General features: G+C 39.9%; 1 long non-coding RNA gene and 2 other non-coding genes across 5 annotated transcripts; 1 reads left to right on the plus strand and 2 right to left on the minus strand.

Moving 5' to 3' along the window:
• Positions 1–702: 702 nt before the first annotated feature.
• trnal-aag (transfer RNA leucine (anticodon AAG)) lies at positions 703–784 on the minus strand. Its single transcript has one exon. It is a non-coding gene; the product is annotated as a tRNA-Leu (tRNA).
• A 139-nt stretch (positions 785–923) lies between these two features.
• On the plus strand, positions 924–995 carry trnad-guc (transfer RNA aspartic acid (anticodon GUC)). Its single transcript has one exon. It is a non-coding gene; the product is annotated as a tRNA-Asp (tRNA).
• Positions 996–12209: 11214 nt separating this feature from the next.
• On the minus strand, positions 12210–15113 carry LOC133659416 (uncharacterized). Of its 3 annotated transcripts, XR_009827653.1 has the most exons (7): positions 15048–15106; positions 14399–14492; positions 13469–13631; positions 13266–13370; positions 13051–13195; positions 12834–12948; positions 12210–12568 (listed from the first exon to the last, which is right to left on the minus strand). It is a non-coding gene; the product is annotated as an uncharacterized LOC133659416 (long non-coding RNA). The 3 variants fall into 3 exon arrangements; XR_009827652.1 differs by lacking the exon at positions 14399–14492 and having other exon boundaries at positions 15048–15113; XR_009827651.1 differs by having other exon boundaries at positions 14399–15101.
• Between the last annotated feature and the right edge of the window lie 935 nt (positions 15114–16048).

The raw sequence follows: 16048 nt of genomic DNA on the forward strand, positions 1-16048 counted from the left end.
CCCAGGCTGCGGCTGTGAAAGCGCCGTATCCTAGCCACTAGACCACCAGGGAGTTGATCACTGGTTCAGACACTGGTCTCCTGCATGGTTTCTTGACAAATGTGTGAAGCACCCATTGCATTCATATACCATGTCAGAAATGCTAATTGTCTTCTTTGAACCGGGGTAACTTTTGTGTCTTAGTGAAGTGATAACCACTACACTATGGAAACTGCTGCATGAATTTGGACTTGGGTGTGGAAAAATTGTACAATAGTAACAAAAAAGAACAGACTTTCCTTCCTCATGTCTTCTTTTGTCTTCTTAATGTAGTTTGTGTTGAGGATAAGGTTGTTGTTTCCACACAATGTCACCAGACAGGCCAACTCCCTCCTGCTGGTCGCACCGTGCGGGCCAGTGATCCATCCTATCACTGCGGTGTCATCCAAATACAGAAACAGATAAAAGTGGCCTGAATGTCTTAAGTAGGGGCGGAGATTTTCAAACGACATGTTGATAAACATACAACCTCGACCACCTTTTAGCTTTACTGGATGCTGCTGGCGGGCCTTAAATCTGTGCTGGTTGTCTTTTTGTTATTGCATACCTGGCATGGAAAACTCCAAAGCTAACGTTTTGGCCCTACTTTTGCAAGCTTTCTAAATGAGGCCCAGGGTCTTATTGCCTCAGTCAGGGAAGATACAAGTGCGTTACCAGCAAAAATGGCAGTGGTGGGATTTGAACCCACGCCTCCTGAGAGACTGGAGCCTTAATCCAGCGCCTTAGACCGCTCGGCCACACTACCCTCAATCCAAGCTCTCGGAGGATCAATTTTTCCGCATTGTGAGATAGCAGAAATATGGAATAGCAACACTTTGGTCGCGGTGTGGCAGGCAAAAGCCAAGCCTGTTTGCTTGTCCCCAGGAAAATATCATGCCAAGCAGTCCTCGTTAGTATAGTGGACAGTATCTCCGCCTGTCACGCGGAAGACCAGGGTTCGATTCCCTGACGGGGAGATGGTTCTGGTGCCTCCTATTTCCTTCAATTACCATCTTGTTGAAATTTCAGAAGTGACCACAGTATCCTTCTCCGAATGTTGTGATGTCGTTGATTCAAAACAGTGAGGATGGTTCTACAGCATGTTAGTGTGGAGGAGTGCATATGATGAGTCATTTGTTAGTCTGCTCTCTCCTGCCTGTGCAATGCAACCAACAAGATCTGGATGCCGTCATTGACTAGGTTAGGTTGGTCTTCAAACGACATGATGATAAACATACAACCTCGACCACCTTTTAGCTTTACCGGACGCTGCTGGCGGGCCTTAAATCTGTGCTGGTTGTGTTTGTTTTATTGCATACCTGGCATGGAAAACTCCAAAGCTAACGTTTTGGCCCTATTTTTGCAAGTTTTCTAAATGAGGCCCAGGGTCTTATTGCCTCAGTCAGGGAAGATACAAGTGTGTTACCAGCAAAAATGGCAGTGGTGGGATTTGAACCCACGCCTCCCGAAAGACTGGAGCCTTAATTCAGCGCCTTTGGTCGCGGTGTGGCAGGCAAAAGCCAAGCCTGTTTGCTTGTCACCAGGAAAATAGAATGCCAAACGGTCCTCGTTAGTATAGTGGACAGTATCCCCGCCTGTCACGCGGAAGACCAGAGTTGGATTCCCTGACGGGGAGATGGTGTAGGTGCCTCTTATTTTCTTCAATTACCATCTTGTTGAAATTTCAGAAGTGACCACAGTATCCTTCTCCGAATGTTGTGATGTTGATGATTTAAAACAGTGAGGATGGTTCTACAGCATGTTAGTGTGGAGGAGTGCATATGATGAGTCATTTGTTAGTCTGCTCTCTCCTGCCTGTGCAATGCAACCAACAAGATCTGGATGCCGTCATTGACTAGGTTAGGTTGATCTTCAAACGACATGATGATAAACATACAACCTCGACCACCTTTTAGCTTTACCGGACGCTGCTGGCGGGCCTTAAATCTGTGCTGGTTGGGTTTTTTGTATTGCATACCTGGCATGGAAAACTCCAACGCTAACGTTTTGGCCCTATTTTTGCAAGTTTTCTAAATGAGGCACAGGGTCTTATTGCCTCAGTCAGGGAAGATACAAGTGTGTTACCAGCAAAAATGGCAGTGGCGGGATTTGAACCCACACCTCCCAAGAGACTGGAGCCTTAATCCAGCGCCTTAGACCGCTCGGCCTCAATACCCTAAATCTGTGCTTTCGGAGGATCAATTTGTCCGCATTATGAGATAGCAGAAATATGGAATTGCAACGGTCACGGTGTGGCAGGCAAACTATCATCCCAAGCAGTCCTTGTTAGTATAGTGGACAGTATCTCCGCCTGTCACGCGGAAGACCAGGGTTCGATTCCCTGACGGGGAGATGGTTCAGGTGCCTCTTATTTTCTTCAATTACCATCTTGTTGAAATTTAAAACAACATTATCTGGTACAACCCCCCATACAGCAAAAACTTCTCAACTAATATTGGCCACAATTTCCTCACCCTGATCGACAAACACTTCCCCAAAGGCAACACCCTAAGAAAAGTATTTAACAAGAACAACATTAAATTGAGCTACAGCTGCATGAACAACATGTGACAAATCATTTCAAACCACAATAAAGCAATTGAAAAGGAGCCGCCCACCACCAGGCAGAACGACTCCAAAACCGACAAAGGCTGTAACTGCCGCAAGAAACCTGATTGCCCTCTCAACGGGGGGTGCTTACAATCATCGTCGTTTACCAAGCAAAGGTAATACGCAAGGACATTAACACATCCGACACATACGTAGGATTAACTGAGGGAGAATTCAAAACCAGATTGAACAATCACAAGGCTTCTTTCAGATGCAAAAGACTCCGGAACACTACAGAACTCAGCAAACACATTTGGAATCTCAAAGACAATAATGTTGAATACTCAATAACATGGCAAATTATTGCATCCAGCAAACCTTACAACAGTGGTAACAAAAGATGCAACCTATGCTTAACAGAGAAACTGTTTATCATATACCGTCCATACTTGTCATCCCTCAACAAGCGCAGCGAAATTGTATCAGCATGCCGTCACAGAAGGAAACACCTCCTAGGTAACACATGAGTCACTCACCACGCCCCCACGCCTGCCTGTACCCACCCGCTCTGTGCCCTATATAAACCATGGTATGTGAACGCTTCCATTAAAATCTCCTGAGGATTGAGGTAAACCCCTCATGAAACAGGCCTGTAGAGATGAAATAGTCTTGTGATTTTTTTCCCACACATACATATATATATATATATATATATATATATATATATATATATATATATATATATATATATATATATATATATATATATATATATATATATATATATATATATATATATATATATGTATATATATACATATATATATATATATATATATATATATATATATATATATATATATATATATGTATATATATACATATATATATATATATATATATATGTAGAGATGAAGTAGTCTTGTGATTTTTTTCCCACACATACATATATATATATATATATATATATATATATATATATATATATATATATATGTATGTGTGGGAAAAAAATCACAAGACTACTTCATCTCTACGGGCCTGTTTCATAAGGGGTTCCCTCAATCATCAGGAGATGACCACAAATCTCCTGATTATTGAGGGAACCCCTCATGAAACAGGCCTGTAGAGATGAAGTAGTTTTGTGATTTCAATTTAACACGATTTTGGATTCAAAAACGATTTTTTTCCCGATGGAAAAGGATTGTCTATTCATGGAATACATAGATTTCAGCAGGATCTACCCCAGTCTGCTGACATGCAAGCAGAGTAGTAGATTTTTGTAAAAAGCTTTTGTAATTGTAAAGGACAATGTTTTATCAACTGATTGCAATAATGTACATTTGTTTTAACTATTAAATGAACCAAAAATATGATTTATTTTATCTTTGTGAAAATATTGGACACAGTGTGTTGTCAAGCTTATGAGATGTGATGTAAGTGTAAGCCACTGTGACACTATTGTTCTTTTTCATAAATGTCTAATGATAATGTCAATGAGGTATTTTTAATCACTGCTATGTTGAAATTGTAACTAATATTGATACTGTTGTTGATAATATTCATTTTTGTTTCACTACATTTGGTTTGTTCTGTGTGGTGTTTGTGTCTCCTCTCAATTGCTCTGTTTATTGCAGTTCTGAGTGTTGCTGGGTCGGGTTTGGTTTTGGAATTTGATTGCATTGTTATGGTATTGCTGTGTATTGTTTTGTTGGATTGATTAATTAAAAAAATAAAAAATAAATAAATAAAATAATAATTTAAAAAATAAAAATAAAAATACATCGATTTTTTAAAAATGAGAATCGATTCTGAATTGCACAACGTGAGAATCGCGATTCGAATTTGAATCGTTTTTTTCCCACACCCCTAATATATATATTTATATATTGATTGATTGATTGATTGAGCCTTTTATTAGTAAGTTGCACAGTGAAGTACATATTCCGTACAATTGATCACTAAATGGTAACACCCGAATAAGTTTTTCAACTTGTTTAAGTCGGGGTCCACTTAAATTGATTCATGATACAGATATATGCTATCATATATACTATCATCATAATACAGTCATCACACAAGATAATCACATTGAATTATTTACATTATTTACAATCAGGGGTGTGGAGGGGGGGGGGTAGGATATGGACATCAAGTAGTGGACATAGAGAGAGAGAGAGAGAGAGAGAGAGAGAGAGAGAGAGAGAGAGAGAGAGAGAGAGAGAGAGAGAGAGAGAGAGAGAAAGAGAGGGAGAGAGATCAGAAGGCATAAGAAAAAGTATCTGCATTTGATTGTTTACATTTGAATATTAGCAATCCGGGGAGGGTGTTAGTTTAGGGTTGTAGCAGCCTGGAGGTGAACTTTTATTGAGGTTTTGAAGGAGGATAGAGATGCCCTTTCTTTTATACCTGTTGGGAGCGCATTCCACTTTGATGTGGCATAGAAAGAAAATGAGTTAAGACCTTTGTTAGTTCGGAATCTGGGTTTAACGTGGTTAGTGGAGCTCCCCCTGGTGTTGTGGTTATGGCGGTCATTTACGTTAAGGAAGTAGTTTGACATGTACTTCGGTATCAGGGAGGTGTAGTGGATTTTATAGACTAGGCTCAGTGCAAGTTGTTTTACTCTGTCCTCCACCTTGAGCCAGCCCACTTTGGAGAAGTGGGTAGGAGTGAGGTGGGATCTGGGGTGGAGGTCTAGAAGTAACCTGACTAGCTTGTTCTGAGATGTTTGGAGTTTAGATTTGAGGGTTTTGGAGGTGCTGGGGTACCAGGAGGTGCATGCATAATCGAAAAAGGGTTGAACGAGAGTTCCCGCCAGAATCCTCAAGGTGCTTTTGTTGACCAGAGAGGAGATTCTGTAGAGAAATCTTGTTCGTTGGTTAACCTTTTTGATTACCTTGGTTGCCATTTTATCACAGGAAAGATTAGGCTGTAGAAAGGAACCTAGGTAGGTGAACTCATCTTTCCTGGTGATAACAACGTCACCCACTTTTATGGTGAAGTCATTGACTTTCTTAAGGTTGATGTGGGACCCAAACAGGATGGATTCAGTTTTACCCAAGTGTTTGGATAGCTTGTTGTCAGCGAGCCAGGTGCAAGTTCTACAGAGCTCAGCACTGAGGATTGTCTCCACGTGTGACTTGTCCTTGCCGGATACCAGCAGGGCAGAGTCATCCGCAAACTAAAACAATTCACAGTCGCATGCCGATGACAAGTCGTTTATGTATATTAGGAACAGTAAAGGTCCCAAACTACTGCCTTGGGGGACTCCACAGCTCACCGAGGGGGGGGGGACACATGGTGCCGTTCACCTCTACCACCTGCTCCCTCCCCTCCAAGTAAGATTGCATCCAGCTCCATGAGTTTTTGTTAAATCCGATTGCTCTGAGCTTATCCAACAGTATAGCGTGGTTAACGGTGTCAAAGGCCTTCTGAAGGTCCAGCATGACCATGCCGCAGTATTTGCCCGCGTTCACCTCATGTTTGATGTGGTCGGTCAGATAGAGAGGCATGTGTCAGTGGAGTGGTTAGTTCTGAAGCCGGATTGGAATTTGTACATGAGTTTGTTAGTGGCAAGGTAACTATCGACCTGTTCATAAACTATTTCCTCCATTACTTTCGAAATGGAACTGAGAATAGAAACAGGTCGGTAGTTGCCAGGTTCCAATTTGCTTCCTTTTTTAAAGAGGGGAGTTACTCTTGCTATCTTAAAATCTCTTGGTACTTGGCCTTGTGTAATTGATAGGTTTATTATGTGCGTGATGATCGGGGCAATGATGGAGGCAGAGTCCCTGAGGAATCTGGAGGGAATATTATCACGGCCGGTGGCTTTGTTAGGGTGGAGCGCGCTCAATTTTTTAAACACCTCATCAGCTCTGACCATTTATAATTTGAAATCATCGTTGGATACTCCTAGCTTTCTGTAGAAGGCTTTAATGTGTTCTACACCAAAGCGACCAGAGTGGTGGGACAGCTTGTTGACAAGAGTTACGGCTATGCTGGTGAAAAAGATGTTAAGTATGCTAGCTACCTCCATTTTGTCTGTAATGAGGGAGTCACCCTCCTTGATGCTGATGTTGGTGAGTCTTGTTTTAAGTTTCTGGCTGCAACCAGGAAGCTGGTTGTTGAGAATTTTCCAGAGCTCATGTGGCTTATTTGTGTTTTCCTCTATTTTGTCGTTAATGTAATTTTTTTAAAAGGATTTAGTCAGGTTGGTTGACTTATTTCTTAATTTATTGCATTGCTTTTTGAGAGTTGAAAGGAGTAATTTGAGGTTGATATTATTGGGTTGTTTATCTACTTCTGTTTTACATTTTTGGTATTCAGAGTATTTCCTGTCTCTGTCTTTTATGGCAGCTAATAGGTCCGGATTCATCCATGGTTCCGAGCGGGCTTTGATCCTGACTGTTTTCACGGGAGCCATGTCATTTAGTATCTTTAGGAACGCCGTTTTGAAGCGATCCCAAGCAACATCGACCATGTTGCTCGCGAGCACAGGGGACCAGTCCCACTCATCTAATTTTAAATTGAAATTGTCATTGGAGTATTTTTTGAGGGATCTGGATTGGGCTGTTATGTGGCCATTGGCTTTAGGTTTAGCTATTTTGCGGGTGTAGAAGGTTAGATAGTGGTCGCTAAGACCACAGATCATGACCCCACCATATTTTATTTTAGGCCGGTCTGAAGTGAGAATGTGATCTATGGTTGATTGGGTGGGATCACACAGGTAGCGCTATTAGCTGGGAAAGACCGTGCAGATTACAAAACTTGCTGAAGGATCTGAAGACAGGCGCATCTTTGCGTTGAATATCTGTGTTCAGATCCCCAGTTATAATTTTCTCCACGTTGTCTGTCCCTGCAAAGCATTCTTCCAAAGCCCCATAGAAATCACTCTGACTAGGGGTCTATAAACAGTCCCTATTAGTACCGGCTTAGCGTTTTTAAATTTGATTTCCGCCCACACAGATTCCAGGTCATTGTGGTTAAGATCAGTGCGAGTTATGTATTTAATATCCTGGTGAATATACATACAAACGCCCCCACCGTGTTTATTCCTATCCTTTCTGATAACCGAAAAGTTTTTTATTTCTATCTCTGAGTCAGAAATACTTTGATCAAATTTGGTTTCAGAGAAACACAAGATTTTTACCTTCGTGTTGAGGAACATTTCTCTGATTTGGTCAAGTTTGGCTCCAGAGAGGCTGTTCACATTAAGGTGGATGATGTGTAGTCCACTGGAACCAAAAAGAGCATCAGAGTCCGCTGTGTTGTGGTACTGACCAGAAAAATTGTTGGTTATTATTGCTGTTGAAGTTGGAGAGCAAGGAGAGAGAGAGGAGAGAGAGAGAGAGGCGTATTGATCGTCAGGTGAAGGGGGAGGGAGGGGCGGAGTTGGAGAGGGGGAGGCCAGGTAGGGTTGCTGGGGGGGGGGGGGTGGATTTCCTTTTGGCGGGCTTTTTTGAAGACAAAGAGAAAGAGAACAACGAAAATGTTTGTGTAAAGGCGCCTCTAAATCCTGTGTATGCCGCGTCCTGTATATATATATATATATATATATATATATATATATATATATATATATATATATATATATATATATATATATATATATATATATATATATATATATATATATATATATATATATATACGTCCTGTGGGGAGTGCTCAGAGAGTATGGGGTATCGGACTGTCTGATTGTGGCGGTCCGCTCCCTGTATGATCAGTGTCAGAGCTTGGTCCGCATTGCCGGCAGTAAGTTGGACACGTTTCCAGTGAGGGTTGGACTCCGCCAAGGCTGCCCTTTGTCACAGATTCTGTTCATAACTTTTATGGACAGAATTTCTAGGCGCAGTCAAGGCGTTGAGGGGATTCGGTTTGGTGGCTGCAGGATTAGGTCTCTGCTTTTTGCAGATGATGTGGTCCTGATGGCTTCATCTGGCCAGGATCTTCAGCTCTCAATGGATCGGTTCGCAGCTGAGTGTGAAGCGACTGGGATGAGAATCAGCACCTCCAAGTCCGAGTCCATGGTTCTCGCCCGGAAAAGGGTGGAGTGCCATCTCCGGGTTGGGGAGGAGATCTTGCCCCAAGTGGAGGAGTTTAAGTACCTCGGAGTCTTGTTCACGAGTGAGGGAAGAGTGGATCGTGAGATCGACAGGCGGATCGGTGCGGCGTCTTCAATAATGCGGGCGCTGTATCGGTCCGTTGTGGTGAAGAAGGAGCTGAGCCGCAAGGCAAAGCTCTCAATTTACCGGTCGATCTACGTTCCCATCCTCACCTATGGTCATGAGCTTTGGGTTATGACCGAAAGGACAAGATCACGGGTACAAGCGGCCGAAATTAGTTTCCTCCGCCGGGTGGCGGGTCTCTCCCTTAGAGATAGGGTAAGAAGCTCTGTCATCCGGGAGGAGCTCAAAGTAAAGCCACTGCTCCTCCACATCGAGAGGAGCCAGATGAGGTGGTTCGGGCATCTGGTCAGGATGCCACCCGAACGCCTCCCTAGGGAGGTGTTTAGGGCACGTCCGACCGGTAAGAGGCCACGGGGAAGACCCAGGACACGTTGGGAAGACTATGTCTCCCGGCTGGCCTGGGAACGCCTCGGGATCCCCCGGGAAGAGCTGGACGAAGTGGCTGGGGAGAGGGAAGTCTGGGCTTCCCTGCTTAGGCTGCTGCCCCCGCGACCCGACCTTGGATAAGCGGAGGAAGATGGATGGATGGATGGATATATATATATGTATATATATATATAAATATATATATATATATATATATATATATATATATATATATATGTATATATATATATATATATATATATATATATATATATATATATATATATATATATAAATATAAATATATATATATATATATATATATATATATATATAAATATATATATATATATATATATATATATATATATATATATATATATATATATATATATATATATATATATATATATATATATATATATATATATATATATATATATATATATATATATATATATCTCCAAGGCATCATCTCTCTACTTACATTGAATCTAACCTAAATCTCCTGCATGACAAGTAGGACTCCTACCACTCGCCCACCAGTGCTTCTTTAGTAACATTGAGTTTTACAATACCTTAGTAACCATCTCATATCTGTGATGTGATGCTTACAAGACTCAATGTTACCTCGGATGCACTGGTGGTCCAGATGGTAGAAATCTCACCTGTCATGCAGGAGGTTTAGATTTGATTCAATGTGAAGTCACAATTTTTTATTTCACATTCTCAATCAATCAATCAATCAATGTTTATTTATATAGCCCTAAATCACAAGTGTCTCAAAGGGCTGTACAAGCCACAACGACATCCTCGGTACAGAGCCCACATACGGGCAAGGAAAAACTCACCCCAGTGGGACGTCTGTGAATGACTATGAGAAACCTTGGAGAGGACCGCATATGTGGGTAACCCCCCCTCTAGGGGAGGCCGAAAGCAATGGATGTCGAGTGGGTCTGACATAATATTGTGAAAGTCCAGTCCACAGTGGATCCAACACATCAGCGGGAGTCCAGTCCACAGCGGACAAGACCTCCATGGAACGACATAGTGTGGTCACTGTGGCCTCCCTGAGGACATCTCCTGTAGGTTTTATTGATGACGCCTTATAGACATGTTCTGGACCACTCATTGCACAGTGGGTCTCCTCCTTAGCCTTCCTCTTGTGTTAGCTTTCTGTTACCATCTCTTATGTTAACGGGTCGGTTTTGACCCATGTCTTAAATCAGCTGTAAAATACACTAAAAACAATTATCTATCAACCAATTTGTTTCTCATCTCTTGGTTACCTTGGTAAGCTTCCTTATCCATGAAAATATTGGTTTTAATATTTTTGGTGTGGGCCATTGGGCCTTTTTTTGTCACTATACCCCTCGATTTCAATTTTTAAAAATGGTTAAATGAACTTCAAGAGAATTGTATAAATGAATAAAAGGTTGTTGTGTTACCGGACTATTACTGAGGGTTATTAGAACACATCTCTTGAATAAATTTGTTGAATTTTTTTTTTCATTTTAATAATTGTAACTATAGTAACATCTATGGTGTTACGGGTCAATTTCGACCCATATATATTTACTTCAAGAAAAAGGTTTAAAAGTATTTTTTTCAGCAACAGAACTTTAATACAAACACAAAATGAAAAGCAGAACAAGTCATAACACAAAATATAGATTTGCAAGGTCAAACAAACAACAACCAATCAAGCAATTTAAGTTAAGTTAAAGTTAAAGTACCAATGATTGTCACACACACACGAGGTGTGGCAAAATTATTCTCTGCATTTGACCCATCATCCTTGATCACCCCCTGGGAGGTGAGGGGAGCAGTGAGCAGCAGCGGTGGCCGCACCCTGGAATCATTTTTGGTGAATTAATCCCCAATTCCAACCCTTGATGCTGAGTGCCAAGCAGGGAGGTAATGGGTCCCATTTTTTTTATAGTCTTTGGTATGACTCGGCCAGGGTTTGAACTCACAACCTACCGATCTAAAGTACCAATGATAGTCACACACACACTAGGTGTGGTGAAATTTGTCCTCTGCATTCGACCCATCCCCTTGTTCACCCCCTGGGAGGTGAGGGGAGCAGTGGGCAGCAGCGGTGCCGCGCCCGGGAATCATTTTTGGTGATTTAACCCCCAATTCCAACCCTTGATGCTGAGTGCCAAGCAGGGAGGTAATGGGTCCCATTTTTATAGTCTTTGGTATGACCTCATCAGACTCATCAGACGTGTCAGTGTCTTCTGGATGATACTCCACATTGTCTTCCTCCTCAGAAACCTGTTCATCCGTATCACTATGCTGCTCTGTGTCCTTTCCCTCATTTTCACCAAAAATATTATCTAGAACTTCTCACTGTACAGTAAATCTTTTTTTCATTTTCACATGCTGCAAATTGGAGATGTGCACTCTGCAAGTCACCAACTCTATACTGAATTGACCTCACATGTCATGTTTTAGTACTGGATAACAAGGTAAAATGAGAATCCCCTAAAGCTCACATGATTGGTAGAGGAGCTGGCTGTCAGTGTGTTCAGTTTTGGCTCTAATTATTGTTTTATTATCTTATTTTTATAACTGGGTTGAAACTGACCCTAACACCGCCAAGGTCATAATTTCAACCAGAGCATTTTATAATTTAGTGAAGAAAAAAAAAAGAAGTTTTATTTTATTGAAATAGAGGTTCCTGACAAAGTCAAAAAGCCTTGATGCAAAAAAATAAATTTGTGTGGTTCTTTTATGCATTCAAAAACTAAAAGGGGTCGGTGCCGACCCTAACACAAGACGAAGGTTAAACTTAAACCCCTCAAGGGACGGCGTGGCGAGGTTAGTAGAGTGGCCATGCCAGCAATCTGAGGGTTGCTGGTTACTGGGGTTCAATCCCCACCTTCTACCATCCTAGTCACCTCCGTTGTGTCCTTGGGCAAGACACTTCACCCTTGCTCCTGATGGCTGCTGGTTTGCGCCTTGCATGGCAGCTCCCGCCATCAGTGTGGGAATGTGTGTGTGAATGGGTGAATGTGGAAATACTGTCAAAGCGCTTTGAGTACCTTGAAAGTAGAAAAGCACCACACAAGTATAACCCATTTATCATTTATTTATTTATTAATACCGGCTAAATTCAAAGCCATTGACAATGGCCTGAAAGAGTACTGTTTTGAACTCTGCATATGTTCTCAGGTGTGCAACTGGGAATGAAACAGAGCAGGAACATGCATTAACCACAGGATAGCAGATGGTATGATTTGCACCATAACGAACCTCACAGTCATGGTCAAATTCCATGACTATTTTAAAGTGTTTACGTTCTGCATAACTTAAAGGAATATGAGACTGTCCTGTGAGCCACTGGCAGAACTTGCCAACATTAATATGTGTCTCATTGTTTTGTTTTTCAGCCTTGTTGACCTCATCTTCTCTGGTCTCTGAGTTGTGTTCATCCTCTTCTGAAAAAGTGATATCAAGTTTTTAGTTTAGTTTTTTTTATGTTGAAACAGGAAGTTTTATGATGGCATTGATGATACAAAACAAACTTCAGTTTAAGCATTAAAAGGCAGTATGATTATAATGTAAGTGTTGATGTTGACTGCTATGTAAAGGACTATATAGGACAAATATATGTAATCCACCAAATTAACTGCTAACAAACTGTGCTTTGTAATTGTTTTGAAGGTGAAGCAACAACATTTGAATTAAAAAGAAAATATTCACCTTCATCCTCCATAGTCTGTACAAAGTTGACCACTGTGGACTCTCTTTGATGTCTCATTGTGCCAATCTCACTAAAGACAGGGGATAGGGACTGCACAAGAAAATCAGCATCCACCTTGAGTTTATAAAAAGAAGAAAGTCATGACAGTTTAATTGTGGATATTCTGTAAATTATTAAATGCAGATGACTTTTTAATGAACATTATGAAATGTTTACCTTGCAAAAAGATCCTGGAACAAAAAGCTGTCTGCAGATGTCGTTGTCCTGCTGGACTAAGGTGAGGAGGTCATACAGTTTCATTCCAGAGGAGATTTGTTGGAGCATGGGCAGTAACCTGACTATAGAGTGTAGAACTAAAGAGCTATAACAAAAATAGTGAATTAATTACATTAGCAACAAAAGTTGAAGCGACACTGAGGGACATGTCCTACCGCACAATGTCTTCCTTTTTTTCCAATGGACACAGGCCCTGTGTATCCACATGACAAAATCCTGTCTGTGTATGCCATCAGGAGTTCACTGTCAGCTGCCTCAATCTTTGAAAAGTACACAAGTAATGATATCAAAACAACATATGAAACCCAAACATGAAATTATTCAAAACACATTTTGCCCACACAATTAAATGTGCTACCTCTTTTATTAGTTCCATGAGCTCCAGGTCCACAACGTCCTTTTCAGTTATTGATCCCTGGTCAAATTCACCAGTGGATATGTAGCTGTAACACCACTGCATTAAAAAGTTTGGTGGTGGTCCCCCTTGTGCGAGACTCACAGCAAATATTTCTCCAATAGTCCTGTGATCCCAAAACAAAAGAAAAATACTATTACTAATAATAATACATTTTTATTTATAAAGCACTTTTCATACATTTAAAATGCAGCTCAAAGTGCTTTACATAGTTAAAAACAAAATGAGAAATAACACCCACACCCCATGAAGACCGTCAAACATGTACATAAAAATAAACAAACAACAACAACAATAATAATAACACAATAACAATGGCACTTGCATGGATACAGAGGCTCCAGCGAGAAGAGCCAATCACAGGAACCCTCTGGACGTGGAGATCCAGAGGGCTCTTTGAGGAAACACTAGATGATAAAATAAATGGATTAAAAATAATTAAAATACACATCAGGTAAAAGTCCAAAAATAATATGAAATAAGATAAGATATAATCAAACATAAAAATAAACTACAATATGAAAAACTATAAAATAAAATACAATAAAAACTGAAATATAAATATAATAAGACCATATAAAAATAGACTAAGATATGATAAAACATAAAAATAAGCTAAAATATGATAAAACATAAAAATAACTAATACTAATAGAATAATCCTGCACATTGGGCCTAATAATTGTGTAGTAAAGTGGTTTTTGAATTTGAGCAATGTAATCTGAAATATGTTTAAAATAACAACAATTAATGTTCATATTTTTGAAACAATATGCTTCTCATAACATGAGTATCTGTGTGGTGTGCATGAGAGAGTGGAAAGAAAAGCATTGCTATAGTTTCACTTCATCTGCCTTTTTTTTTACAACCTACTTGAAGTTGTATTTTTCAAAGTCGGCCATTGAGTACTTTGGTACTTTGCCATCAATGCCCCCCTCAAAAAACCTCTCCATCCCTGCCAGCATTTCTGTTTAGAAACGGAAGATGCAAATTGGTTACTATAGAATACAGAAGTACAGTATATAACCAAAATGTGTAAGACTGATGACATGTCATGTCACAGCACATTTAATTTGAAGGTCAACAAATAAAACATACCAGTGTTAATAAAATAAAATAAATAAAACATACCAGCCCTACATGATTTTTCATTTACATTCAAATTTTGTAATGCAATGGAACAGAATGCAAAAGAGATGGGCTGGCTAGTCAGGCTAGGAAAGAGGTGTAAAATACAGGATGTTTCAGGCCAAAACGGGATACTTGACAAGTATTAGGACTATGATGAGAAGAAAAGTAATAAAACAAGCAACAAGCGAAACAACACACATGAATGTCTAACAGCAGGGATGCTGTGTGAACTAGCAAGTCTAGGTGCTTTTTTTATTACACTCATGTGCAGTGCATTTCATGTTTTCAACTAAGATAGCAGTGGAGCCTCCATTCTTCTAACAAGTCAGTAAACCCTTACAATCACTCCAAAGCAGTTCAATAATGTAAATAAGTGTGTCCCTCAACTTACCTCTTTTTCAGCCAACATTTGTTGATCCACTTCTTCCTCCGTAAATCTTGAGTAACCCCTGGCTGCAGCCCGCAGATCGAGGAGGGGCTTATTTTCCCTCAATGTGGGCGGGTCTCAACGTTGAGCCCGCGGGCTCTATCTGGTGGCGGAGATCCGGCACAGCACAATGACTTAATATGGAAAAAGGTTATTGTATTTGATAGACTTAGACATTCCTACTTTTAACTTGTCAAATGTGTTTTTTTACCATGAAAAAAAATAAATATATATATATATATATATATATATATATATATATATATAAATATATATATATATATATATATAAATATATATATATATATATATATATATATATATATATATATATATATATATATATATATAAACCATAGCATTTACCATGAAAAAAAAAAGAATAATAATTATATATAAACCATAGCATTTCCATAAGAGTATAGACACAATATTTTGCACACTCAATTATATTAGCTAAGTCAAATAAACCAAAGACAGAAGACTTTGCATCATTGATTTTATTTTTCACCCCAGGTTAAAAATGTTTGATCTGTAAAGAAAAAAAGAATGTTGTAGCCTAGCCAAATACATTCCTTAAGCTTCCATAAATGTTTAACAATGGCAAGTATCAAGGTATTTTTCTGGCCCATAACAAGCAACCCTGTTCCTTGTTTCCAGTTCTGTTAATTTTCCACTGTCTAGAAAGGAAACAGATTGCGGTTCTTATAGGCACAATAACAATGCAAGATGTAAAACTAAGGTAATTGAAATAAGTGGAGGAATTACGCTTTAGTCTAGCAATAGTTGACTCCAAGACTAATTAATCACATGACCTCTCACCTGTAGCCCTCCTTGCACTCGTCGCCGTTTTCTGTCCTGCAATCGGTCTTCTTCAGACCTTAGTGATTTAATAACATACATTCACTATGAAAACATTCATGTTGGTCTGTTGACCGTGAGTAAAACATTTTTTTTGTGATTTG

This window comes from Entelurus aequoreus, linkage group LG10 (assembly GCF_033978785.1).
Source record: "Entelurus aequoreus isolate RoL-2023_Sb linkage group LG10, RoL_Eaeq_v1.1, whole genome shotgun sequence".
NCBI classification, from domain to species: domain Eukaryota; kingdom Metazoa; phylum Chordata; class Actinopteri; order Syngnathiformes; family Syngnathidae; genus Entelurus; species Entelurus aequoreus.